We start from the raw sequence: 26,868 nt of genomic DNA, 5'->3' as shown, positions 1-26,868 counted from the left end.
AGCACACATTTTAATTTAAATCTGGTGATGTGCGCGACTCTTACCTTGCCTTAGGCTAAGTTGTTTGTCTGTTGGACCAAGTCTTGCCCAAGGCTTGTTTCTGTGCTGATGAGTGTTTTCATGAACTCTTTCTCTTTTCATGTTGTTTTCCTCGTTTCATCCTTATATCATGTCCTGCAACAAAATATAAAAAATAGCTCGGATTAGATAGCATACCATCAAGTTTAACAACCCAAAAATGGGCGATAATGATGTCGTTTTTAGGTTCTATCAAACTCCCCTACACGTATCTTGTGCTTGTCCTCAAGCACCGCACAACACAACCAATTATCGTTGCCTCACCTCTAACCAATCATAATCACTTTATCACAATGCATGTTATATCTAAACCTTTGAATTGCAAAAATAACCTATACTAGTAATCTGTAGGATGAATTTTGGGGAACCACACTAATGAATAACCACTTTAACTAATAGCCAAACATTACATGAGGGAAAATTACAAATTTTATTACACAAAGTTTCGTTAAGAGGAACTGTGACACCCAAATGGTAATTAAAGCATAAGGTTGTCAGATACAGAAACAGATACGAGTGCATATAAGATAAATATATGCAGTGGAATAAAATAATTACAATCCCTTACAAAAAAATAGAGTTCCATACAATACTGAGGCAAAAACAAAATTAATTACAAGCCTCTATTAAAGATGGACTCATCAGAGTGCAGGACAAAATATGCACTCATAACAGTTCATGGATCCACGGGATCCTCGTAGGCTTCAAGGAGTAAATCAATCAGTTCCTCACAATCGTCCTCATTTGAGGGGGTATTGGAAAAGGGTGAGTTCCACATACTTAGTAAGGAAAGCAGTATTTAAATAACACCACCAAAATTTAAAAAGTGATTTAAACTGAAATAAAGCATCATAATTACTTAACATCGGAAATCGTATTAGGAGTCCATTTATTAATTATGAAAACAATTTAATTTATTAAAGAAACATCAAATCCATCATGTTCTAGTCACATCATGTTAATCAAATCCATCATGCTAAAAATAGAAAAAATCAAACAAATCATGACATCTCTTTATTTCATTTTATTCTTCGCACGAAGTCATTCTGACTTCAATTTACTGAGGGCAATATGGATTTTTGACTACCCATGTAGAATGATAGATTCATTTCATATTATATCAGTAATTTGTGGCTTTGCCAAGGCAACAACACATTTATAGCTTGTCAAACCATGACACGATCTATGACCAAGATCGTGCACACCAAAGTGGTCCTGCATGTAATTATGGTCACGATCGTACTTCGCAAATGGTGACCCCTATAATTATATCGCATCACCATTCTTGTCAGAGGATACGCCGTCATCCACAAGGAGCGGTCCTCTCATATCTTTCCAAACCAAATGGGGGAGAAATAAAAACTCCTCAAAGATAAAAAACCTAACGAAACATTTAACGAACCATGCATGCCAATACGAATGCATGTATCTCATGCTTAAAAATATAACGTCATGCTTTGATACTTCATCATCCTACAAAATATCATACAGCAACATTTATCACATGCAATTTAATTATTTTAGCTAAACATGAAAATAATTAGTTTAAATACGTTCATATAACCATGTATTAACATATAACAATTTTATTTAAGCATATAAAATTAAGCATATAACTAATCAATTAAAATTTCATTAATTAAATCTAGAAATACTCCTTAGTATATTAAAAATAAATACTAAATTCTTACTAAAATCTTGGAGTTTTTCTACATCTTCCTTTCTTCTAACTTTTCCCCTTCTCTCTCTAGCTCACTCTCTCTCTAAAACCATTTGGTGGATGGAAGAATGAATTGGAGTGGTGAGGAAATGATAAAGAAGGGTCAGATTTGTGCCAAATGGAAAAATCTTGTGAAGAGAGAGAAAATTAAAAGTGACTTGATGCGACGCAATAATTGATGGACGTGACTGACTAATGGACGATGTGATGACATTGCAAAAATAAGAGGCACGCCACCCAAACAACGGTGCCACACAGCCTAAACGACAATGACACACTGCCCAATCGACAGCTCCTGGCACCGAAGGGGATAACACGCACAGCCTATGGCAACCCATGCTGCCCAAGCTTGCTACGCGCGCTGGCCTACTGCGCGCGCATAGGGTGCACAGAGTCGTGCTCCTATCTGTGCACTACGTGTTGCGCCCAGACTGCGCTTCTTACGCCCCAAACAGATGAGATGTGTGTGCAAGTGAACATCCTGTGTTGGCAAAATGGGTGCGGAACGTAGGGCTCGCGTGGATGGGGTCTCTTTTCCCCGACCTTTTCTTTGCAAGATTTTTCCGCCGTTTTCTCCTCTATTTTTACTTAAACCTTTTTTAAGTAAATTTTAAAAATAATTTTTTTAACAAATTAATATTCAAATTAAATTTTAATAATTATTTAAACTAAATAATCAATAAATATGGAAACTCATAAAAATTAAATTTCATTCAGAAATTAAAGCATGAAATTTTAAAGAGTTCAAATGGTCTCAGGGCCCGCATAATTAGGGTTTTACAATATAAATTAAGCACGAAAATTTTCAAGGTGTTATATTCCCCCACCTTTAGAAAATTTGGTCCCCCAAATTTTTCATGAGTAAGTTAGGAAACTTCTCTTACATTTCACTCTCCAGTTCCCATGTTGCCTTTTTTGGAGTATGATGCTACCATTGTACCTTCACTATCACGATCCTTTTTTGTGTAAAACTTTATCAGTCTAATCAAGAATTTATGTAGGGATCTCCTCATAAGTCATCTATGTTTGGACTTGCATCTCTTGGTGAGAAATGATGTGAGAAGGGTAAGGGTGATACCTTTTGAGCATGGAGACATAAAAAACATCATGCAGACCTGCAAACTCTTGGGGTGGATTAAGGCGGTAGGCCATGGTTCCGACACATTCCACGATTTGAAAACATCCCACATAACGGGGCTTAGCTTACACTTCTATCTGAACTGTATTTTCTCCTTATAAGGGAAGATTTTAAGGAAAACTTAATCGCCAACAACAAAATCTAAGGGTCTTCTACAGTTTTCGGCATAGCTTTTCTGGCAACTCTGAGTGGTGGCTAGGTTTCTTCAAATAGTGGTGACTTTTTCATTAGTCTCTTGAATGTAATCAGGTCCCAAGTGACACTTGTTCCTGACTTAGTTCTAGCAAGTGGGAGAACAACAAGACTTACCATACAGGGTTTCATACGGAGCCATGCTGCTGCTGAAATGATAACTGTTAATTTAAACTAATTCACACAAGGGAAAGTAGTCATACCAATTATCTCCAAAGTCGAGGACACAAGTGCGCAATATATCTTCAAGTGTCTGGATAGTACCTTTAGACTGACCATCAGTCTGAGGATTATAGGCAATACTGGAGTATAATCGTGAACCTAGTGCTTTTTAAAAATTATCCCAAAAATGGGAGGTGAATCGAGAATCTCTATCTGACACAATGGATGAGGGAACACCGTAGAGTCGAACAATCTCCTTGATGTACAAGCAGGCTAACTTGCTGGTGGAATCTATTGTTCTAATAGGTAAAAAATGGGCGGTCTTGGTCAACCTGTCAACAATGACCCATATTGCATTGCGATTAGAACAAGTTCTGGGCAAACCGATGACGAAGTCCATGGTCACATGCTCTCACTTACATTCTAGAATAGGGAGACTTTGCAACAAACTGCCCGATCTCTGGTGTTCAACCTTAATTCGCTGGCAAGTAAGGCATTGGGAGACATAGTCAATAATGTCTTTCTTTATTATAGGCCACCAATATTGACGGCTTAGATCTCAGTACATCTTCATACTTCCGGAGTGGATGGATTGTTTGGAGATATAAGTAGCCATGAAAACATCCATCTTGACAGTCCCAGAATAAATATAACCCATCATTTGTGAGCCCAAAATTAGGTAATTTGTCAAAAGTATACGTACTCAAATTTTTTGTTATCTCTGATTCAGTGGATTGAGCTTCCCAAATCTTCATGAGAAGATCAGGCAAAGCTCAAATCTGGACGAGATAGGAACCATTGCCATAATGGTTAAGGCGGAGTGCGTGCATTGCATCAACTAGCTTCTAATTGGAAGCCATTGTCTGAGCCAACAAAGTGGACTCCTTTTTACTCAGGGCATCAGTAACCACATTACCTCTACCGGGGTAATATATGATCTTACAATAATAATCCTTCAAGAGGTCCATCTAATGTCTCTGTCTCATGTTTAGTTCTCTCCGCAAAAATATATACTTTAAAATTTTATGGTCAGTATAAATTTCAAATATCTTACCATAAAGATAACGGGGCCATATCTTCAAAGCAAAGACTATGGCTACCAACTCTAGGTCATGAGTGGGGTAGTTAAACTCATGGTGTTTCAATTGTCAGGATCCATAAGCAACTGCCCGACCGTGCTGCATCAAAACACATCCCAAATTCATGTGAGATACATTATAGTAAACTTGAAATCTTCCAGTATTGTCAGAAAGGATCAACACTGGAGCAGAGGTAAGATGATACTTCAATTCTGTAAAAGTTTCTTCATATTCGTAATTCAAAACAAAAGGTACACCTTTCTTGGTGAAACAGGTGAACAGAGTTGTAATCTTGGAGAACCTATCAATGAATCGTCGATAATAACCTGCCAAACCAAGGAAACTATGTTCCTTAGTGACATTCGTTGGCAGGTTCCAATTTATCACCATTTCAACGTTGGATGTATCCACATAAACTCCTTCGACAAAAATTAGATGACCAAGGAAGGAGACTCGATCCAACCAAAAAAAGCATTTACTGTATTTAGCATACAAATGATTCTAGTGAAGGGTTTCCAATACCTGAGACAAGTGAGTTACGTATTCTTCATGGCCAATGTTCCTTCTTAAGCCACCACCAATGTTCGGCTTCTCTAGTTAACATGAAGACTGCTAGGGGAACCTTTCATTCCTCGGTTAGGTCTAAGACAGAGAAAAGCTTCTCTATCTGTAGGATCCAGGCTTCGACTACTAAGGGGTCGAGGCCTCCTTCAAAGTGCGATGGGTTGAGTTTGTTAAACTCTGTTATGTTGTGGGAGATAGATCTCTCGGCTGGGGAATAGTCAAGGGCAGGAGAGTGTTGGTAATGATTTGTTTTATTTTGGCCTATGGCTATGATTAGACCCTCGATGGCTCAGAAAAGCTTTGTAAACTCATCCCTGGTCAAATGATCCTAGGCCTTAGGTATCTCGGTTCGCTCTACAGAAGGTCTGCCTCATGTCATTCCTCCAAAAAAAAAGGAAGATATGAGTTGGTGGTATAGTTTTTGAAAGAAAACATATCCTAAGTATTGTAGAAGGGTTTCTTAACTACAGCCTCAGTTGTAAGGGATTATTCAGCATACCTACTCTAATACCATTTATGACATCCCAAATGTTAATTAAAGCATAAGGGTGCCAGATATAGAAATAAATACAAGTACATATAAGATAAATGTATGCAGCAGAATAAAATAATTTTAATCCCTTACAAAATAATAGAGTTCCATATAATACTGAGGCGGAAAAAAATTTAATTACAAGCCTCTACAAAAAATGGACTCATCAAAGTGCAGGACAAAATATGCACTCATAACAGTTCATGGATCCATGGGATCCTCGTAGACTTCAAGGAGTAGATCAACGATCGGTTCCTCACTATCATCTTCATCCGGGGGGACATGGAAAGGGGTGAGTTCCACATATTCAATAAGGAAAGCAATACTTAAATAACATCACCAAGATTTAAAAAAGTGATTTAAATTGAAATAAAGCATCATAATTACTTACCATCAAGAATAGTGTCAAGGGTCCATTTATTAATTATGAAAATAATTTAATTTATTAAAAAAATATCAAATCCATCATGTCATAGTCATATCATGTCAATCAAATCCATCATGCTAAAAATAGAAAAAATAAACAAATCATGACATGCTATTTATTTCATTTTATTCTTTGTGTGAAATCGTTCTAACTTTCATCTATAGAGAGCAATACGGATCTTTGACTACCCATGTAGAATGACCAATACATTTTATATTATATTAATAATTTGCGACTTCCCAAACCAACAACACATTTATGGCTTGCCAAACCATGACACGATCTATGACCATGACCGTGCCAACCACAGTGGTCCTACATGTAATTATGGTCATAGACTTACTTTACCAAAGATGACTTGTACAATCATATTACATCACCACTCTCATCGGAAGGTACGCCGGCATCCACAGGGAGCGGTTCTCTCATGTCTTTTAAGACCAAATAGGAAAGAAACACAAATCTCTTAGAGATAAAAAGCCTAACAAAATATTTTATGAACCATGCATGCCAATACCGATGCATATATCTCATGCTTAAAAATATAACATCATGCTTTGATAATTCATCATCGTACAATATATCATACATCAACATTTATCACATGCAATTTAATTATTTTAGTTAAACATGCAAATAATTGGTTTAAATACGTTCATATAACCATGCATTGACGTATAACAATTTTTATTTAAGCATATAAAATTAAGCATACAACCAATCAATTAAAATTTCATTATTTAAATCTAGAAATACTCCTTAGTATGTTAAAAATAAATATCAAATTCCTTACCAAGATCTTAGAGTTTTCCTACATCTTCCTTTCTTTTAACTCTTCCCATCCTCTCTTGAGTTCACTCTCTCTCTAAAAATTTTTGGTGGATGGAAGATTGAATTGAAGTGGTGAGAAAATGATGAAGAGAGGTCCCTATTTATAGAAAATGGGGACCACAAGATTTGTGCCAAGGGGCAAAATCTTGTGAAGAGAGAGGAAAGTAAAAGTCACTTGATGCAATGCAATAATTGACAAATGTGACTGATGCATGAATGTTGTGATGACAATGACTTGATGGTGGTACAAAAATTGGAGGCACACCACCCAAACATCTTAAACGCGTCGCCCAAACAGATACAGCTCACAACTCCTAAGGGGGTGACACGCTTTGACTGAGGTAGCGAACGCCACCCCAGCCTACTGCGTGCCTCGCGCCCCATGCAAATGTTGCATGTTCATAGGCACTTGTATCATGCTGGCCACGCACACGTGCAAGTGGCACACGTGGCTTGCGCGGGCCCCGCCTTTCCCTCGAGCATTTTTCATTGGATTTTTTTGTTATTTTCTCCTCCATTTTTTCCTGAAACCTTTTAAAGTAAATTTTTAACATAAATTTTTTAACAAATCAATATTCAAATTAAATTTTAATAATTATTTAAACTAAATAACTAATAAATATAGATACTTGTAAAAATTAAATTTCATCCAAAAATTAAAGCATGAAATTTTAAAGAGTTCAAATGGCCCCATGGCCTGAATAATTAGGAGTTTAAAATAGAAGTTAAGCACGAAGGTTTTTGGGGTATTACAAGAACACCCAATACCAAGTAGAACATCCATCAAACTTGTCCAAAAATGAGGATTTCATGCAATTTGTTCATATTGAAAAAAGAAAATCTATTAGTGGCCAATTGTTTTGCTTCAAATGTCACTAACCTTTTAACACAAGAATAAACATTTGTGACGAATGCACCCAGTTACTTAGTTAATACTAATTACAAGTATTGTGAGTGCATTTTACGCTCTATCTCACACTTTTATCCCAAATATGTTGTTGGTAATGAGTGCATTTTAGGCTCTATCTCGCTCATCACATGCTAGCCACTTTGTTCTATTCATCCAAACTTTTTTTTTTAGTCCTAGACATGAAGAATAAAATTCTAGTCAATAACATCTGGAAAAGTTGTAGTAGGGTTCTTTCTAAGTATTGACATTAACTCAAAAATAAGAGAAAACTAATTTTTTTTTATAGGCAATCCCCAAACAAGTCATGCTTAAAAGTATACAATCAAATATAAGTATTCAAGATGTGAAAAGACGAAAAATAAGCTACAGTTCTTAGGAGATGGTTATAAGTACAATTCAAAATTTGAAATATCCTATTTGAGTTGTTGAGAAATAATAAAGATAGTTGTGAAGATTGGAACAAAAAAAACTGTTGGAGGTATATGTGTTATGTAACAAAAATTAGGTAAGGTCTAAAAACCTAGAATGATATGGCAAAAAGAAAAACTAGCTGCCTAAGATACAGAATGCAGATGCCTCTGCCCCACACTTAAACTACACATTATCCCCAATGCGATGCAAAGAATGAGTAATGAAATAAAAGAAATAATGAAGGGACATATTAACTCCCCTGGTTAATTGACTTGGTGGTAGGACACATTGGGAAACATCATCTGGTCTTGGGGCAAGGGGCAACCTTCATAGCTTGAGCTACTGACTTGGGTTAGTTCCTCTTGTGCGACCTATTGTTCGGCTTCTACTAGAGGCGATTGTGTTTGTTCTTCTACCTCGCCAGCAAGTCGCAACTATATGTTTAGTGGAGGAGATTTAGTTTAGTGGAGGTTGTAAGCAGGGAGAGGGAAGTAGGTGTCGACACTAAGTGAATAGAGTAATGTGGGCAACTTGGTCATTTCAGGTGTTAAGGCAAAATAAATAGAATAGGTGTTAAGTGGTCGTTGCATAAGCCTTAGGCAAGGCTTATGCAACATCTTATATTAAAACCTAGAAATTATGTGCGTGTCTCCTCTATTAAAAAGTTCCAAATGATCAGAAAAGCTTCTAGTTAAGAAAAATAAGGAAGAAGACGATATAACAAAAAATGAAAAATAATGAAAAAATGAACTTAAAATTAAAAAATTTAGAAATAAAGGAAAAGAAAATTGAATGGGCTGCCTCTCATTTAACACCCTTGTTTAACGTCCTAGACTAAACATCATTAATTTTTAAGCACTCAAATCAATTTGTCTTCGTATAGCCTACTTAGCTCATTAGAACTTATCACCAGAAGGGTCTACTATCCTCCCAAGAACACATATTTCAAATGTTCAAGCGGTGGTTTAAGCTCTAGTTTTAGTGCCTACAAAACAGAAGGTAGACATTTTGTGTCAGAAATAGGAAGGTCAACACATAATGCATTGGTCCTTTGAGGTTTAAGTTCCTCCAATTCAAACACCATATCTTATGGATTCATTTTAGTAACAAGATCCTCTTCTAAAATTTTTAGACTATCCACATCAAAATTAATAAAAAGCACAATGTTCAGCTTATTATTATGGCCTGAAACAAAATATTTTTTTACTTAGAGGACCTATAGTATCCACTTCATACACACAAGACATATCATTACGATACTTCATATTATCATAAACATTAAATTTTGCCATTTCTCCATCAAATTCTATAGTGAGTGTACCATTCTACACATCTATTCTTGTATTGGCAATACTAAGGAAAGGTCTTCCGAGCAAAATATCAAATGAGTTAGATGATTTATCATCTTCCATATTTAACAAATAAAAAACAGCAAAAAAATGAGATTATCAACTTTGATAAGCACATCCTCTAGAACTCCTTCAGGATAAACAATTAATTTATCAGTTAGCTGAATTATAACACCTGTTTCTTTCAATAGACCAACATTCAATTTTGAGTAAATAGACAATGGTATAACGTTTATTGATGCTCCTAAATCACACATGGCTTTCTTTATGTCTAAAGTACTTATTTTACAAAAAATAACAAACATTCATTAGTCCTTGCATTTGAGGGGTAGTTTCATTTGATTTATAGCTGAAATATTTTCCCCCACACTTACCCTTTCACTACAGTTAAGATTTTTTTTGTTGGTGCACAGCTCATTTAAAAACTTGACATATCGAGGTACCTGTTTAATTGCATTGAGTAAAGGAATGTTTACCTTGACTTTGTAAAAATTTTCTGGGATCTCTTTCTCTTCTTTTTCCTTCCTTAATTGTGCAAATATTTGTGGAAATGGTTGAGAGATTTTAAATGGTGCCCGCTCATTAGGATCTGGGTTGTTTTGTGTGTTTTGCTATCAACTACGACTTTAAGTTTTGTGTCTTTCTATAAGTGTTGCCCAAGGCTAGAATTTTCCAGCAGTTCCTTACCACTTCTCAATGTGATGGTGCTTACATTTTGCCTCAAATTGACCTCAGTTTGAGATAGTAATTTGTCTTGGGATTCCAACCTACTCATAGATGTTGCCAATTAGTTTACTTGGATCTCTAAATTTTGAAATTTTTCTCTTGTTTCCTGTTAATATTATTAGGTGTTAGTAGTAAGTAATTTGACAATTTATTCAAGAGAAATACTTTGTTTTAGAGGTGCAAGTTATTGTTGAGGAGGTGGTCTTGGCTTATGTTACTGAAAATTTTATTGCCTTATTCCATAGCCAAAGTTAGGATGATCCCTCCATCCCAAGTTGTAAGTGTTGGAATAAGGGTCATATCTCCCTTGCGGCTGGTTGGAGAATCCTCTAATTGCATTAACTTGCTGCTGGTCATCATCTTGAAGTATAGGACACGTGTATAGGATGTCTAGGATACACACAAATTCCATAAACCCTTGCCTGAGGGTTATTTCTTGCAGCCATATTTTTCACTAATGAGTTAATTCAGAAATTTAGGATTCAAGAAAAGAAATACTTACCTCATTCACCCTTCTTGGGATATCTCATGCTGCTCCAAATTGCTGTGAGGTGGCAGCCATGATTGTTATTAAATCTCTGGCTTCTCGAGGTGTTTTGTTCACTATGGCACCACCACAAGTGCATTAAATATTCTTCTTTTCGTAGGTAGCAACCCTTCATAAAAGTAGTGGATCAGAGATTGTTCAGTGATGTCATGTTGTGGGAAATTCGCACATAATCGCTTAAATCTTTCCCAATAATCATGGAGACTCTCCAACTCTCTGTGTTTGATTTCACATATTTCTCTCCTTATTCCAGCAACTCTGGAGAAAGGAAAAAATCTGTCTAGAAAAATTTTTACCATATCAATCCAAATAGTAATTGAACCAAAAGTTAAATAAAACAACCAATCTTTAGTTGCATCATCCAAAAAAAAGGAGAACTCTCTTAATTTTATTTGTTCTTTAAAGACTCCTTGTACCTTCATGCTTGAGCACACAATATAGAATTCCTTGATACGCTTGTGTGGGTCTTTATCTCCAATCCTTGAAATTTTGGCAACAAATGAATATGCCCATATTTTATCCCAAACCCAGCTTTCAAGGCTAGACAAGTGATGCAAAGGGGTTGTTGGTTGGTAGGCGGGGCTGTCAACACCCTTAAGGTGTGGTCCTTGGCCATTTGCTTAGTTTCTACTTCTGTTTCAATGGTTGTGCTGCTATATGCAAAAATCATGTCCTATTGACACGTTCTTCTCTTTAGTTGGGTCTGTTTCCTTAAGCTTTTTATAGTTTTTTCAATTTTTGGATCATAAAGAAGAGGTTCTCTGTGATCGGTCCTGGTCATACAAAGAAAAAATAATTAGTTAATCTCAACTCTCTAGCAATGGCACCAAAATTTGATAGGTGTCAAATTCACAAAAAATTAGAAACTAATTTTCTTTCTTGACTGACTAATGAAAAGTAAACAAAGGGGAGGATTTTGTAAAACTCAATATGCAAAATATAAAATAAGTAAATAGCAAAATAATATTTAAAAAATCTCTTGACTACAAGTTAAAGACTAAATCAATTATAAGAAGGATTCCTAGGCGATGAAATAGATAACTCTAGTAACGTAATTGATCATAAATGCAAGGATTCATTTTACCAAAAATATAGCAAATCAGTTATAGTTGTCAGAAATGTTCTAATAATGGATCCTTCCTTATTCCTAAACCAACCAAGAAGCATTCGCTAGTTGGTTCTTCAATGTCAAGCAGTCTTAGGAATATCCACAAAATTTAACTTGTAAACGACCTTAACAGTTAGCAAGACCTGATTCAAGTTTCTAGATTCATTCGCGTGAACCAGTCAACTAGATTACTTACCTCGTCAATACGACACTATTCACTACTTGGTGCTGGAACCACTCAAATAGTTATAAATTTGAGGGGTTTGGCTTGCTACTTGTAGTTTTAGTTTCTCTTCTCATATGGCAGGGCCTGTTCAAATGAATTCAAGACAACAAATATATATAGGTGCAGAAAGTAAATAAATAATAACTCTAAAATAAAATTCAAATTAATTTGATTAGATCTCATAAATACATGGCTGGAGTTTACTAGATCTATTAACTAGGAAAAAAATTAAATCAGCCACTCATGGTGGACTTTTTAACACAAATGAGTTCTTGGAGAGTAAAGAGAAGAAGAAAGATGAAAAAAAAAAATTGCAGAAGCTGCTGTGTGTGGCATTATGAAGAAGAGAGGTTAAGGATCTTGTTTGGCACTCGCACTCTTTATAGAAATGGAGTTAGAGTTTTCTTCTTTTTTTGATTATGATCATTTTCTTTGATTTTTTACTTATCCCAAGTCTTCTAAAATATTTTTTTCTTGATTTTTCGCCCCAGATCTTTGCTGGAATGATAACTTTTTCCATATTTGAAAAGTGCATATTTTAATTTAAATCTACTGTTATACGCAGCTCTTAGCGTTGCCCAAGGCTAAGTTATCTATCTACTGGACCAAGCCTTGCCAAAGGCTTATTTTTAGGTTAATGACTCTTTTCACGAACCATTCCTCTTTTCATGCTATTTTTTCTCGTTTCATCCTTATATCCTTTCCTGCAATAAAATATAAAAAATAACTCATTAGATAGCATACCATCAAGTTTAACAGCCCAATGTGGGTGATAATGATGTCATTTTTAGGGACTATAACTAACAAAGGCCCATCAATCGGGTTGTGGGCTCCTTAAAACCCTTCCAAAGAACCAAGGCCCATTTAAGGCCCTTTCCTAGTCTAAAGCTCATGGGGAAAAATCCCTCATTGCACCCGCCAAACGGGCAAGGCAGGGGCTAGCTGTGAGGCTCTCTTCGCACACGGGTGTACTTGAAGGGGTCACAAAGCCCAGGTGATGGGGTGTTATTGCACGCTTGGGCAAACAGATTAGACACAATGGGTGTGTCTGAGTGTGTGTTCACAATGCGATGTGCATCTCTATCTCCCCCAAGTGGCACTGTGTGCCTGTGCACAAGCTCACCGCGCATTCGACTCTTAGTGGAGTACACAATCACTTGTGCATCATGTATGCCTAGGGACTGGCTCACGAACTAATGGTGTGCTAAAGCATTCCACGCGTATGAATGCACATAGTGTATGTGGGCTCCCTCAGTGCACATGCTTGCATGTCGAAGCCAACATGCGAAGGCACTATTGTAAGTGCATATTACATATACGAGGCCCTATCCCGGCACACATGTGTGACTGGACAGTGTCCCTCGTACGTCTGAGATGCTGTGGTGCCCATGTAGCCACTTCTCTTGACACCTTTTATCTTACCTTCTTTCAATTAATTCATGCAATTTAAACTTTTCTAAAACCACCACTAAACAAGCTTATATAACCTTTAAATAATAAACCAAATCAAAGTAAAATTCTTCAAACATTTGGTAGAAGTCCTTTCCCTTTTAATAAGATTATGCATGAATATTTAGGGTCCTTTAAACAAGATAGAGAATCCTATTAAGAGTATAAAAACACTATCATAATCCTTACCCACAGCTGAACAAAGTTTGGTTTTCAAAAAAGGATAGGAGGGCCACGAGTTTCAAAGAAGAAGCTTGTTGTAGTTGCCAAACTTGTAAAGCCTGTTTCCAGTAAGCAGGAAGAAGAAAATGGAGTTTGTGAGGTAAATGGTTTTAGAAGAAAAAAAGAATAAGGTAAGTGGAAGGCTTACCATTAGGAGAAGGGAGGAGCAGCTTGGTAACAAGCTTGCTACGGTGAAGCGACTTTCTTTTCTCTCATCTTGCTCTTGAGTTTCCTCTCTTGCTCTCACTCTGATGTTCTTTATTTTCTAGTTATAGAGCAAAAATAGGATAAATAAATAGAATGAGAGGTTTAAATAGAAAGAGAAGCTGCAACATGATCCATTAGATCACATGCACAGAGGCACAATCGTTGATTAGCTCAGTAGCCGACCGTGCATTGCTATAAATTGCTGAGTAGCAACTTGCTACAGCAAAAGAGGAAAAATGTCTTGGTTGAACAATGGCTAATTAGTTGAGTGGATATGTTTTTCTGTGTGTGTGCGGATCCTGTCGCAAGAGTGGGGGAGTTTCCCATGAGGCATGCCCACAAGCGCGAGGCATTTCCATAGGCTTTTCTCGTAAGGCTTGACTGCGAGGTGTCTTCTTTTCCTTTTTTTTGTTTATGTTGTTTTTATTTCCATTTCCTAATTTTTAAATAATTATTCACACAAAAACACACACATACATAAAATTTAAGCTAAATTTAAAAATCCAAATAAATTCAAATGCAGAAATTTGAGTTTTTTTACCATAAATTTTAGGGTGTCACATGTTTCATTTTCACAGTGACTCAAAAAGCATAATAAAGATAATAATTCTTTAAATTTCTTGATATATTTAAAAACTTTACATTAGTATTCCATTTGTAGAGGCTCTTAATCAAATGACAAGTTATGTGAAGTTTCTTAAGAAGATTCTTGCCAAGAAAAGGAGTTTGGAAGACCATAAGACTGATATGCTCACCGAGGAATGTAGTGCAATCATTCAGAATAAGGTGCCTCCTAAAGTGAAAGATCCAAGGTGTTTTACTATACCTTGCAATATTAGAATTCTAATTTTTATAAAGCTCTTTGTGCTCTTGGTGCTCATATTAATTTGATGCCTTATTCTATGTTAAAAAAGCTAGGCATTGGTGAGATGAAGCCCACAATAGTGTCATGGTAGTTAACTGATAGATCGATGAGATGCCCCATGGGAATAGTAGAGGATGTGCTAGTAAAGGCGGAAAATTTTGTAGTCCCTGTCAATTTTGTGGATTTAGACAGGGAAGTTGATAGAGAGGTTCCCACCTTTCCTTGCATAGGTAAAACGTTGATCGATGTGCATGATGGCAAGTTAACATTCGAGTTGGGGACAAACAGGTAATGTTTAATATTTTAATGCCTCAAACTTCCCTTTGGACACTAATGAATGTTTTAACATTGATATAATTGATGAGTGTTTGTCCAAAAGTCTCATCAAGATAGGAGAAGACCTTGATGGCAAGGAAGCAACTAAATCAATTGAAGTGAATTGTCAAGAAGAGGATAGAGTAATACATGAGGAACTGGAAAAAGATATGTACACTAAGAAAACTCCTATTGAGGAGCCACCCAAACTTGAGTTAAAATAGTTTCCTTCACACTTAGGGAATGCATATTTGGGTAAGAACTCCACTCTTCTTGTGATTATTTCTAATTCTTTAGATAAAAAACAAGAAGAGGCTTTATTTTGTGTGTTTAGGAAATAGATTAGGGCCATAGGTTGGGGTATAAATAATATAAAAGGAATTAGGCCTTCTTTGTGCATGCACAAAATTTTAATGAAAGATAACTATAAGCCTTTTATTGAGTATCAACATAGGTTAAACCCTCATATGAAAGATGTAGTGAAGACTGAAGTTATTAAACTCTTGGATACAGGGATTTTACCTTATTTCAGATAGTGAGTGGGTAAACCCTATACATGTAGTACTTAAGAAGGGGGGAATGACTGTAATCAATAATGAAAAAATAAATTAATCCCAACTAAGACCGTTAGAGGATGGTGTGTGCATAGACTATAGGAAGCTGAATAAAGCCATTCAAAAGGATCACTTTCCGTTAACCTTTATAGACCAAATGTTAGAGCCATTAGCAGGTTATGCTTACTATTGTTTCTTATATGTTATTTAAGGTATTACAAAATTTTGATTACACCTGAGGACCAAGAAAAGACTACCTTTACATGTCCATATGGTAGCTTTATGATGTGACTTTAGAAGGGTGTTCTAGTTACTTGGGAGGCAACCATCAGATTTCCTACCAATTCAGAAATAAGGCTCGGGAGAAGCCTAGACTGAGGAAATGGAGTCGAGACTCGATGACAAGGCCCAATCCCGTGAAGCTCAAGGATCCAGTTCGTGGAAGCTTAGATCAAGTAAAATTGATCATTGATGCCATCAAGATCGGAAAGCCTTATGAACTGCCAAGACAACTGGCCTAAGGAAGCATCAACGATGATGAGTTGTAGGCTTTCGAATTAATCCTAGAAGAGGAAGGTGGAGTGTGCGAGGCAACACACGAAGGGGAGGTACCTAGTACCCACAGCCAAGTGACTCGAGTCGCTTGACCTGCCACTCGGTCCACTAGGCCCAACACGCAGCCTAACAAGATGTGCACCCGAGAATAATATGCAGCCCATGCCGCACGCCCATGGGGAAGACCGAAAGGTCAGCCCTCATCTCGAGGCCCAATCCAGCAGATCTGTACCTGAGGGAGAAGAAACTAAATCGAGCACCCGACCCAGCAATAGCTGCGGGCCTAGCCAAGGAGAAACCTGGGCAGGCTGTAGATCCATGAGGCCCAAATGTCGCGCACATGTTGGCACAGCCCAAAGCCGCGTGTGCACGTGCAAGCTTCCCTAGCTCACACTGGTAAGGTGTGTGTGTGTGGTAAGTTTTGGACTCTTTTCTCTACATACCCCATGTGATTTTTCAGCCCAAATTCACAAAATTCACATGGTACTTATCACCTCATTATTTAATTATTGTTATTTAAATTAAGGATTAATTATATAATATTTTAATCTTGGAGTTATCTTAAGCTATTATTTTATTATAGTTTTAATCTTATTATTTATCCTATTATTTTAATGTGATTTCCATATGTGTTTTACATGAAATTCACATGGGATAAATATCAGCATATTTTAATTAATATTTTATTGTAAGTCAATCCCTTATGATTATTTAATTAATTTATTTAGGATAGAATAATTATTTTATTATGTATTTATCCTAGATTAAGATAGAATTTTATCTAGAGTTTTATTTTATTAAATTATCTCAAGATTTTGTACTCATCTAGATTGCCCGGGAAAGACTACAAATAGACCTTTGCCCCTAGAATGTAACAACAAAATTTGATAATCAATTTGAGAGAATTCTTGAGAGCTTTGACTTTTCTTCTTTTAGCATTTTTCTAAAAGTAACTTCTTCAACTTCTTCAGGAAGCGGCAGTCTTCAAAAGTCTTGTGAGCCAAGGAGCGGGGATCAACTTATCGCTAAATCTGTGGCATTTTTTTCTTTCCTTTTTTTATTTTCCTAGTTTTTGTTTTTTCATTCCTTTTAGGATTATAGATTCAATTAGAGGGAGTGGTTTATTTTAAATGGTTTTTGTTTCAGTATTGCATACATTGAGTGAGTTTCAGGAGTTGATTCGATCCTCCCCATACTCTCCTGCGTCATTTGGTATCAGAGCTAAAAGGCTTAGGCTTATTTTGATATCATCTAGTTTCAGAGCTTTAGCTCCTTGAAACCTAAATCCATCTTTATTTGCTTTAGCATTTTGTTCATTAATAATTCAAATTAATTTTTTATTTGTTCGTATTGCATCCTACTTAAATTCATATCTACCCCTTCAATTCAAGTAGTTTGTGCTATTACTAAAAAAAAATCATATATATCAAAATACAAAAATATCTCAATTACACCCCATAAGGCAATTGGCACATTGTTTGCATCTTGCATGAAAAAAGTAGAGTAACCGCCTATTAGATTGTTAGAAAATCATTGAGAAGAAGAGTAAGTCATCTCATAGGTGCGAGTGAGAACTTTTGCTTTTTTTCATTCTATCTACATCATTCATACCGCATTGCACATTCTACTCGTGCTTCCACAGTTTGGGAATCTAGAGTTTGTTAAGAACTTTTCTTTGTGGCAATTTTTCCTAACTTGCAGGGACTCTACTAAGGGCATCCCAACTCCAAAGCTCAACTTGACCAAAAGAGTGAGTGTGGTAGCAGAGACGAGTGTAGTAGGACAACATGAATTTTTGCACCGACACTTTAGTGCAATTCCACATGCGCATGTGTTCCACAGACCTTAGTACCATCCTAACACCTTCCACTACTTTTTAACTTCTTTGTTATCGTAATTCCCAGGTCCGAAATATTACCTAGGATTAATTTTAACATTCTCAAATGTATAAAAAATTTATTTTTGAAATTAATAAATTTTAATTTAATGTGAAATTATGAAAAAATAGCCTAGGGATGAAATTGAAAATAATTTTGAGAAAAATTGATGAAAATTTAGGTTCAGATGGTGTTTTTAAAAGAAAAATCAGAAATTAGAGGTCAGAATGCAAATAAAGAAAATTTGACCACATAGGACCGCCCAGTTTGCAGCATCGATGAATCGGAGCACGCCGCGCGGCAAGGCACGCTAACTCGGTGCCACGCGGGAGGCCACGCTAACGATCTGTGTGTCCCGCGATCGGATGACCCAGAAACGATCTCACACGCGTGGATGGTTCGGATCAGTTTCTCCCTTAGGCGTGATCAGACAGTCGAGATCAAACATGATGAACAGTCCAGATTCGTTTCCTCCTTAGGCATGATCAAATGGCTTAGATCAAATGCGATGTGAGTATAAATATTTTGCATCACACTGAACCTGAACCCTAGCGGCAAACCTCCTGCCAGAGAAGAAGAACCAATCACTGGAGAAGGGAGTCGACCACCGACCACCATCGCACCGGAGCTACCTCCGACTGCCAGAAAAGGTAAAAATTCTCCTACCTGCTCGGAATTTGATTCTGATGACCTCTATGGCCATATCAGACCAAAACAAATGGCAGGTGAGCCGAAAACTATGGGCAAAGCCTGACAGAGCCGCTACGGGCAAAACCCGCAACCTCCTCCGATGAGCCCTTTTCCGTTTCCTGTTTTGTGCAATTTTTTTACCGTTGTGTTATCGTTATATTTTCTACATGCTTACTAGAGAAAAGATTCCAGCTGTGAAGGTGAGCCGGCGGAGTTGCCGCACTCGAAAAAGCCCACCACCGATAGGTTTTTATTTTCTAATTTTTTCAGCCAACCGAGGCCCCCTAACATATATTTTTTTAGGGATATGTATAAAGTCAGCCGAAACTGGCCAAAACCGGTAAAAAACAGCTAAGCCAAGGTAAACTCGTGCCACAAAAGGTGATACCGTCACTGGAGCACGGCGGTGCTGCCATGCCCGAACCCCAAAATTGGTTAAAAATGATTTTAAACACTAATTTTAGGTTTTTGAGGTATTTCTAGGTGCGTGAAGTGTATTTTAATCTCCACAAAAAAAATTAAGAAACCCGAGCACTGTTAATAGGTGCAGTAGAAAGTTTGATATTTTAGACACCAATTCGAGTAAGAATCCCTCACCTTATTCCCTATTATGGAATTGAAGCTTAATAATCAATAATATGGTATTTTGTAAATTTTAAAAAACTTTAAGAATAATTACAGGCCACCAATGGAGCCAAAACTGGTTAGTTATTTATTTGTCCTGTTTAACTGATTATTTAATTTTATAACTTCAAATACATGATAATCTATTGAAATGGTTAAATGATTCAGTTGTGCTTCCTTAATGCATATATTGCTTGTCTTGCATGATTTACGATTGATTTTTGAAATTTGAAATTAATATGCAAATGAAAAATTACTTGGTTATGTTAATTAATGAATGCTTGTCTTACTGGATATTTTGGGAGATGGTGGACGGATTGGATACATAGGGAACCCTATTGTGAACATTACCTTATACCGGATGGAGAATCGAGAGATGGTATTTCTAGCACTCATACCGAATGGGGTATTGGGAAGGGGTATCGAGGGATGATATTTTTAGCACTCATACCGGACGGAGTATGGGGACGGCCGGTTAGTTGACAAGTTTAGATATTAGGTTCACGTGTAGTGGCCCTATGGACCCTCAGAGATACCAGTAAGTGAAATAAAAAAGGGAAAGTCGTTGTTCTTTCTCACTTGAATATGAGATCATAATGTTATTTTAGTTATTGTCTCTATCGGTTAAATTTGAAAATCTCGTAATGGTAAATATGCAATAAATAGTTTTTCTTATGATAAATGAATTTACTTAAACTAAGAGCTCCATTGGTTGTTTTTATGATTTTTACCAGCCTTCAGTTTCTGTGTCAGTGAGTAGTGTGATATTCTTATTGGGCTAGTGTAACTCACCCTTTCCCCTATTAACTATTTCAGATCAAGAAGTTCAAGATCTAGATCCTGATCAGTAAGAGAGCTGTGAGTAGGTGTCCCCCAGAATTCTGTTAAGAGCTAGTGGAGGTTAACCTCCCTACAATATTTATTTACTATTTTCATATGTTATTATATTTTTTGCTTTATGAACTGCTGTGGAAAGGACATTTTTATAGCCCTTTTGGGCATGCTAATTTTTGTGTAAGGAATGTAAACTCTAGTGTTATTATACGCTTCCGCATTTAAATTATGATTTTATTTTATCCAAGGTTCTGGGTCTTTCTAGTTGGTATTAGAGCCGCATTCCTTGTAATAATTCCTTACACAAAAACCTAAGGAAACACAAAAAAAATGAATTATCACTCAACCATTCCTTGTGAAATGGATATACAGATAGATGAGGAGAGGAAGACCCCCACTAAATCGAGCAGCTCGGGAGGATTCGCTTCGAGAGGATGTTGACCAATTATTTAAAATGCTGGAGAGACTCATCGCTGCCCAGCAGACTCGAAAGGAAATGAAGGATCTACCTGACCCTCCCTCACTGCCACAGTTTGAGCCACCGTTGTAGCAGGAGGATCCTAAGCCATTCTGGTACAACCCTGCACATCCACAGTACTATTCGGCACCACCACAGTATAGTCTGATGCCCCCACCGCATCACAAGACACCACTATAGTACAATTCTGTGCCTCAATCATATCATCCAGTACCACCACAGGGCTACCTGGTCCCTCTTTCATGGGACCCAATTCTACCCATGATGGACCCAGACTACATTGAGAGGTACAAAAGACTAAATCCATCTACCTTTGTAGAGGTATCCTCCTTTGAAGAGGCTAAGACTGGTTAGTTGAAACAGAGAAGGCTTTCACAACTCTTTAGATGGTTCCCGAACAAAGAATTATACTTGCCACCTACATTCTGGTGGGAGAGGCAAGTCATTGGTGACAGCTTAAGCAAGCCACCTTGCCTGTTCCAATCACTTGGGAATAGTTCCTGATGGCCTTCAATGCAGAGTACCTTCTAGAGCACCTCCAACATTTGAAGGAAATGGAGTTTGCATACCTAGTCCATGGTGATATGACTGTATCAGAGTATGCCCGAAAGTTCCTAGAGTTAGGTTGGTATTCCCCTGAGAGCATGATGGATGAAGGTAGAAAGGCAAGAAAGTTCGAGTGGGGCCTCCGTCCTGAGATTAGACAGCAGCTATATGTATTCGAACTCAGTACTTACTAGCTGTTCTAGCCAAGGCACAATTAGTGGAGAAAAACCTTTGTATTTTTTCTCAAGCAGTAGCAAATCTTAGGCCCCCGGTTTCACATCGCAAACTAGCACCTACTTCACCTCTTCAATAGAATAAGAAACCTAGGCCAGTGACTCAGGCTCCTTCTCAGATTCCAGTAATAGGATGCAGTAAGATTTGCCTGCACTGTGGCAAGGATCATGGGGACCGACTCTACTATCACCTCAACAATACTTCTCGTATATGTGGGAGTGCCCAACACTATGCGAAAGAGTGCCTAAGGAATCAAAACTAGACCAGACCTCCTATCCAGGGCAGAGCTTACAACGTCACTCAGCAAGATGCAGAAGTCAACCCATATGTGATACAGGGTACGTACACTATCTGTAATCATCTTGCACATGTTTTAATTGATATTGGTGCCTAATATTCATTTGTCTCACATGTTTTTACATCAAATTTGAATCTATTACCTGAAAGACTTGATTCTTTGTTGTTTGTGTCTACTCCTTGGAGTATGACACTACTAGGAGAGGTTATATACATAGCTTGTATCATAGATATAACCGATAGGAAATTAAGTGTGGACCTAATAGAGATTGACACGGGGGACTTTGATGTAATCGTAGGAATGAACTTGCTAACGGCGTATCACGCCACTGTAGATTATTTTCACAAGAAACCTTTATTTAACCTTCTTAATAAAGAGTCAGTTACAAATTAATAAAAAAATTTAAACATTATTCCTTCATGGCAATTTTTCTATTATAAAGTGTTTTAACTCGGCTATTTTCTCTAAATAGGCAAACCTAAGAAAGAAATATGTATTTGAGAGATTATGGTAGTCTGAGACTTTGCCGATGTGTTTCCTGATGAACTACTCAGACAACCAGTGGATAGAGAAGTTGAATTCACCATAGATCTTCAACCAAGAACCCAGCCTATCTCGGTTGCCCCTTATCGCATGAGTCGTGTTGAGATGGAAGAGTTGTGGAAACAAATCAATGAATTGCAGGATAGTGGGTTCATTCAACATAGTGTATCCCCTTGGGGTGCTGGAATCACATTTGCAAGGAAGGGGGATGGGATGTTAAGGTTATATATCTGTTACAGGGGACTGAACAAGGTCACGATCAAGAACAAGTACCCTCTCTCCAGGATTGATGACCTTTTTGATCAGTTGTAGGGTGCCCAGGTCTTCTCCAAAATAGACATGCGTTCAGGTTACCATCAGGTAAAGATCAAGGCAGAGGACATTCCCGAAAGAGCTTTTCGAACCAGGTATGAACGCTATGAGTTCTTAGTCATGCCATTTGGATGATTAATGCACCAGCTATCTTTATGAATTTGATGAATAGAATTTTCAGACAATTCCTTAATCAGTTCATCATTGTATTTATCGATGATATCCTAATCTATTCAAAAAGAAGAAAGGAACACACTCACCATCTGACTTAAGTTTTGCAGGCTCTCAGAGAAAATAAGTTGTATGCAAAGTTGAGTACGTGTGGGTTCTGGCTTGAGCAGACTACCTACCAAGGGCATATAATCTCAAGGAATGGAGTGTCAGTGAACCCTGAAAATATTGAGGCAGTGCTTGGTTGGGAGAAATTAACTTCGGTCAAGGGGATTCGTAGCTTTCTAGGAATGGCGGGTTACAACCGCAGGTTTGTTGAAAGATTTTCTAGCCTAGCTGCTCCTTTGACTCGACTCACAAAGAAAAACATCAAGTTTGAGTGGAATGAGAACTGTGAAAGGAGCTTTTTGAAACTAAAGAAACGGTTGACTACTACACCCATGTTGGCCTTGCCGAGTTGGACATATGGATATACAGTTTATAGTGATGCCTCCTACCTATGGTTGGATTGTGTTCTGATGTAGCATGGGAAAGTAATAGCCTATAGGTCTAGGCAATTGAAGAGTCATGAGAAACATTACCCCAACCACGACCTAGAACTTGCCGCGATTATCCACGCCTTGAAGACTTGGTGCCATTACTTGTATGGGGAGACTTTTCATATCTATACCGACCATAAAAGCTTGAAACACATATTCACTCAAAAGGATCTCAACATGCATCAGATATGATGGATAGAACTCCTCAGGGACTACGATTGCAACATTTTGTATCAACTGGGCAAGGGCAATGTGGTAGCCGACACACTCAGCAGAAAAAGTACAGATATGTTAGCTCACCTAATAGTTTTAGAATGTAGGGTAATAGGGGCAACATATACGACTTCAGGACCTGAAAAGAGTTGAATGTTTGGCCCATCTAACTATTTAACCTGAGTTGATCTAGAGAATAAAGGAAGCCCAATCTACTGATTTCACCCTAACAACTCTCAAGAAACATGCAGAACAGGGAATAAATTCAAAATTTTGAGTCTCTGCTGATGGGTTGCTCAGATTTCAGGACAAGATGTGTGTTCCATGTGACAGTGAGCTAAAAAGAGACATCATGACAGAGGCTCATAGCTCAAAGTTTATCATGCATTCTAGAAGCACTAAAATGTATCAAAGTATGCGACCTTGATTTTGGTGGAACGGGATGAAAAAAGAGGCAACTGACTTTTTTCCAAGTGTCTAGTGTGTCAGCAGGTCAACGCAGAGCATCAGTGCCCAAGCGGCCTACTTTAGCCATTACTAATTTCGGAGTGGAAATGGGAACACATCATAATGGATTTCGTGACAGAATTGCCTAGGGCACACTCGGGACATGATGCCATTTGGGTAATTGTTGACCTGCTCACTAAGTCTTCTCACTTCTTGGCCATTAAGATGACCGACCCCTTGAACAAGCTAGCAAGAATGTATATCCGGGAGATAGTCAAGTTACATAAAGTACCAATGATAGTAATATCTTATAGGGACCCCAGGTTCACTTCTCGATTCTGGTCTACTTTTAAGCAAATCATGAAAATGAAACTGTCTCTTAGTACGCATTCCACCTTCAGACCGATGAACAATCAAAAAGGATGATCTGCACACTGGAGGATATGCTCTGAGCTTGTGTTTTTGACTATGGGGGCCATTGGGATGATCACTTACCCTTAATAGAGTTCGCCTACAATAACAGCTACCAAACAAGTATCGGCATGGCTCCATACGAGGCGTTATATGACCACCCATGTACATCGCCGATCTGTTGGGAAGAGGTGGGTGATAGAAAATTATTCGGTCCAGATCTTGTAGAGGACATTACAGCCAAAATAGTTAAGATCAGGAAGAACATCCAGACGACTCAGAGCAGGCAGAACAGTTATGCGGATACCCGGAGGAGGGATTTTGAATTTGAGAAAGGTGATCGAGTGTTCCTCAAGGTCACCCCTTTAAAGGAAATTAGTAGGTTTGGCAAAAAGGGGAAACTAAATCCCTCGATTTATTGGGTCATTTGAGATCTTAAACAGAATTGGTACCGCTGCCTACAAACTAGCACTACCTCCAGAACTATCCAAAGTCCATAATATGTTTTATGTGTCTATACTATGCAAGTACAACTTGGACCCCTCAAACATCTTGGCCTATGAGTTCCTTTCACTCCAGGAGGATATGTCTTATGAGGAGGTACTAGTGGGCATTTTAGACTGAAAGAGCAGAGTACTACGCAACCGAAAAATTCTCTTCGTTAAGGTCCTATGGCAGAATCACACACAGAAAGAGGCCACATGGGAGCTAGAATCAGACTTCAGAACCCAGTATCCCAAACTTTTTGATTGAGTGAGAGGAGACAAATTTAAGGGACTAAATTTCTTTTAAGGGGTAGAGAGTTGTAATACTCAGGCCTGGAATTTAGTCCAAGATTAATTTTAACATTCTAAAATGTATAAAAAATCTATTTTTGAAATCAATAAATTTTAATTTAATGTAGAATTATAAAAAAATAGATTATGAACGAAATTGAAAACAATTTTGGGAGAAAGGGATGAAAATTTAGTTCGGAAGGTGTTTTTGAAAGAAAAATTAGAAACTAGGGGTTAGAATGCAAATAAGGAAAATTTGGCCCTGTAGGATACGAATCGGAGTGCGCCGCGTGGCAAGGCATGCTAACTCAGTGCCACATGGGAGCCCACGCTGGTGATCCGCGTGCCCAACGATTAGATGACCCAGAAGTGATCCCATGCGCGTGGACAATCTGGATCTGTTTTCCCCTTAGGCGCGATCGAACGGTTGAGACCAAATACGATGAACAGTCCATATTTGTTTCCTCCTTAGGCGCGATCAAACGGTCGAGATCAAACGCGATGAATGACCCAGATTAATACGAGGTGAGTATAAATATTTTACATCACACTGAACCCTAACCCTAGCAACCTAGCTCCCACTAGAGAAGAAGAACGAGTCACCGGAGAAGGAAGCCGACCACCGACCGCCGTCACACCAGAGCCACTTTCGACTGCCAAAAAAGATAAAAATTCTCTTACCCACTCAAAATTCGATTCTGAACACCTCTGTGGCAATATCGGAGCAAAATGAATGGTAGGTGAGCCCAAAACCGCAAGCAAAGTCAAGCAGAGCCATAACGGAAAAAACCTGCAACCTTCTCCGATGAGCCCCTTTTCATTTTCTATTTCATGCATTTTTTCCACCGTTGTGTTTGCCATTCTATTTTCTACAAGTTGATCGAAGAAAAAATTCAAGTCGTAAAAGTGAGCTGGTGGAGCTGTCGCACCTGAAAAACTCCACCACCAGTAGGTTTCTATTTTTTTATTTTTTCGGCCAACCAAGATGCCCTAACGTGTTTTTTCGCGTTGATACGTATAAAGTCGGTCGAAACTTGTCAAAACTATCCGAAAATGGCTAGGTCAAGGCAAACCACCACCACGGGGGGGGGGGGGGGGTGCCGTCGATGGAGCACGGCGACACGAACCCCAAAATTGGCCAGAAAGAATTTTTAACACCGATTTTGGATTTTTGGGGTATTTTTAGGTACCAAAAGCATGTTTTAATCTCCGCAAGAAAATTCAAGAAATCCAAGCACCGCCAGTAGGTGCAATATAAAGTTTGGTGTTTTGGACACCAATTCGGGTAAGAATCCCTCACTTTATTTCCTGTTATGGAATTGAAACTTAATAATCAATAATATGGTATTTTGTGAAATTTAAAAAAATTTAAAAATAATTACAGGCCACTAATGGAGTCAAAACCAGTTGTGCTTTCTTAATACATATATCACTTGTCTTGCATGATTTACGATTGATTTGTAAAATTTGAAATTACTATGCAAATAAAAAATTACTAGGTTATGTGAATTAATGAATGGTTGTCTTACTGGATATCCTGGGAGATGGTGGACGGATCGAGTACATAGGGAACCCTACTATTAACATGACCTCATAGTCTATTTATATTTTGCAACATTTCATTTGAATTTTCAATTAACTAAAAATTTCAAGAAAGAAATAGAATTTCAATACCATCAAGCTGAACAGATGAATGTAGTTGAAAAAT

General features: G+C 37.7%; 1 long non-coding RNA gene across 2 annotated transcripts in view; it reads left to right on the top strand.

Moving 5' to 3' along the window:
• Positions 1-26,868, top strand: part of LOC148266823 (uncharacterized) — an 87,436-nt gene that overhangs the window by 17,772 nt on the left and 42,796 nt on the right. Inside the window, exon 2 of one of the 2 annotated variants that reach the window (XR_015817926.1) lies at positions 20,175-20,258. The exons of the other annotated variant lie outside the window; for it this stretch is intronic. This is a non-coding gene — a long non-coding RNA (uncharacterized LOC148266823). The remainder of the gene's footprint in view (positions 1-20,174; positions 20,259-26,868) is intronic. 2 annotated transcript variants of the gene reach the window in all.

The sequence above is a fragment of the Carica papaya genome, chromosome 3 (assembly GCF_054855325.1).
Source record: "Carica papaya isolate Zhongbai chromosome 3, ASM5485532v1, whole genome shotgun sequence".
NCBI classification, from domain to species: domain Eukaryota; kingdom Viridiplantae; phylum Streptophyta; class Magnoliopsida; order Brassicales; family Caricaceae; genus Carica; species Carica papaya.
The sequence above is the reverse complement of the archived record's forward strand: the minus strand, read 5'-3'. Positions and strand labels throughout refer to the sequence as shown.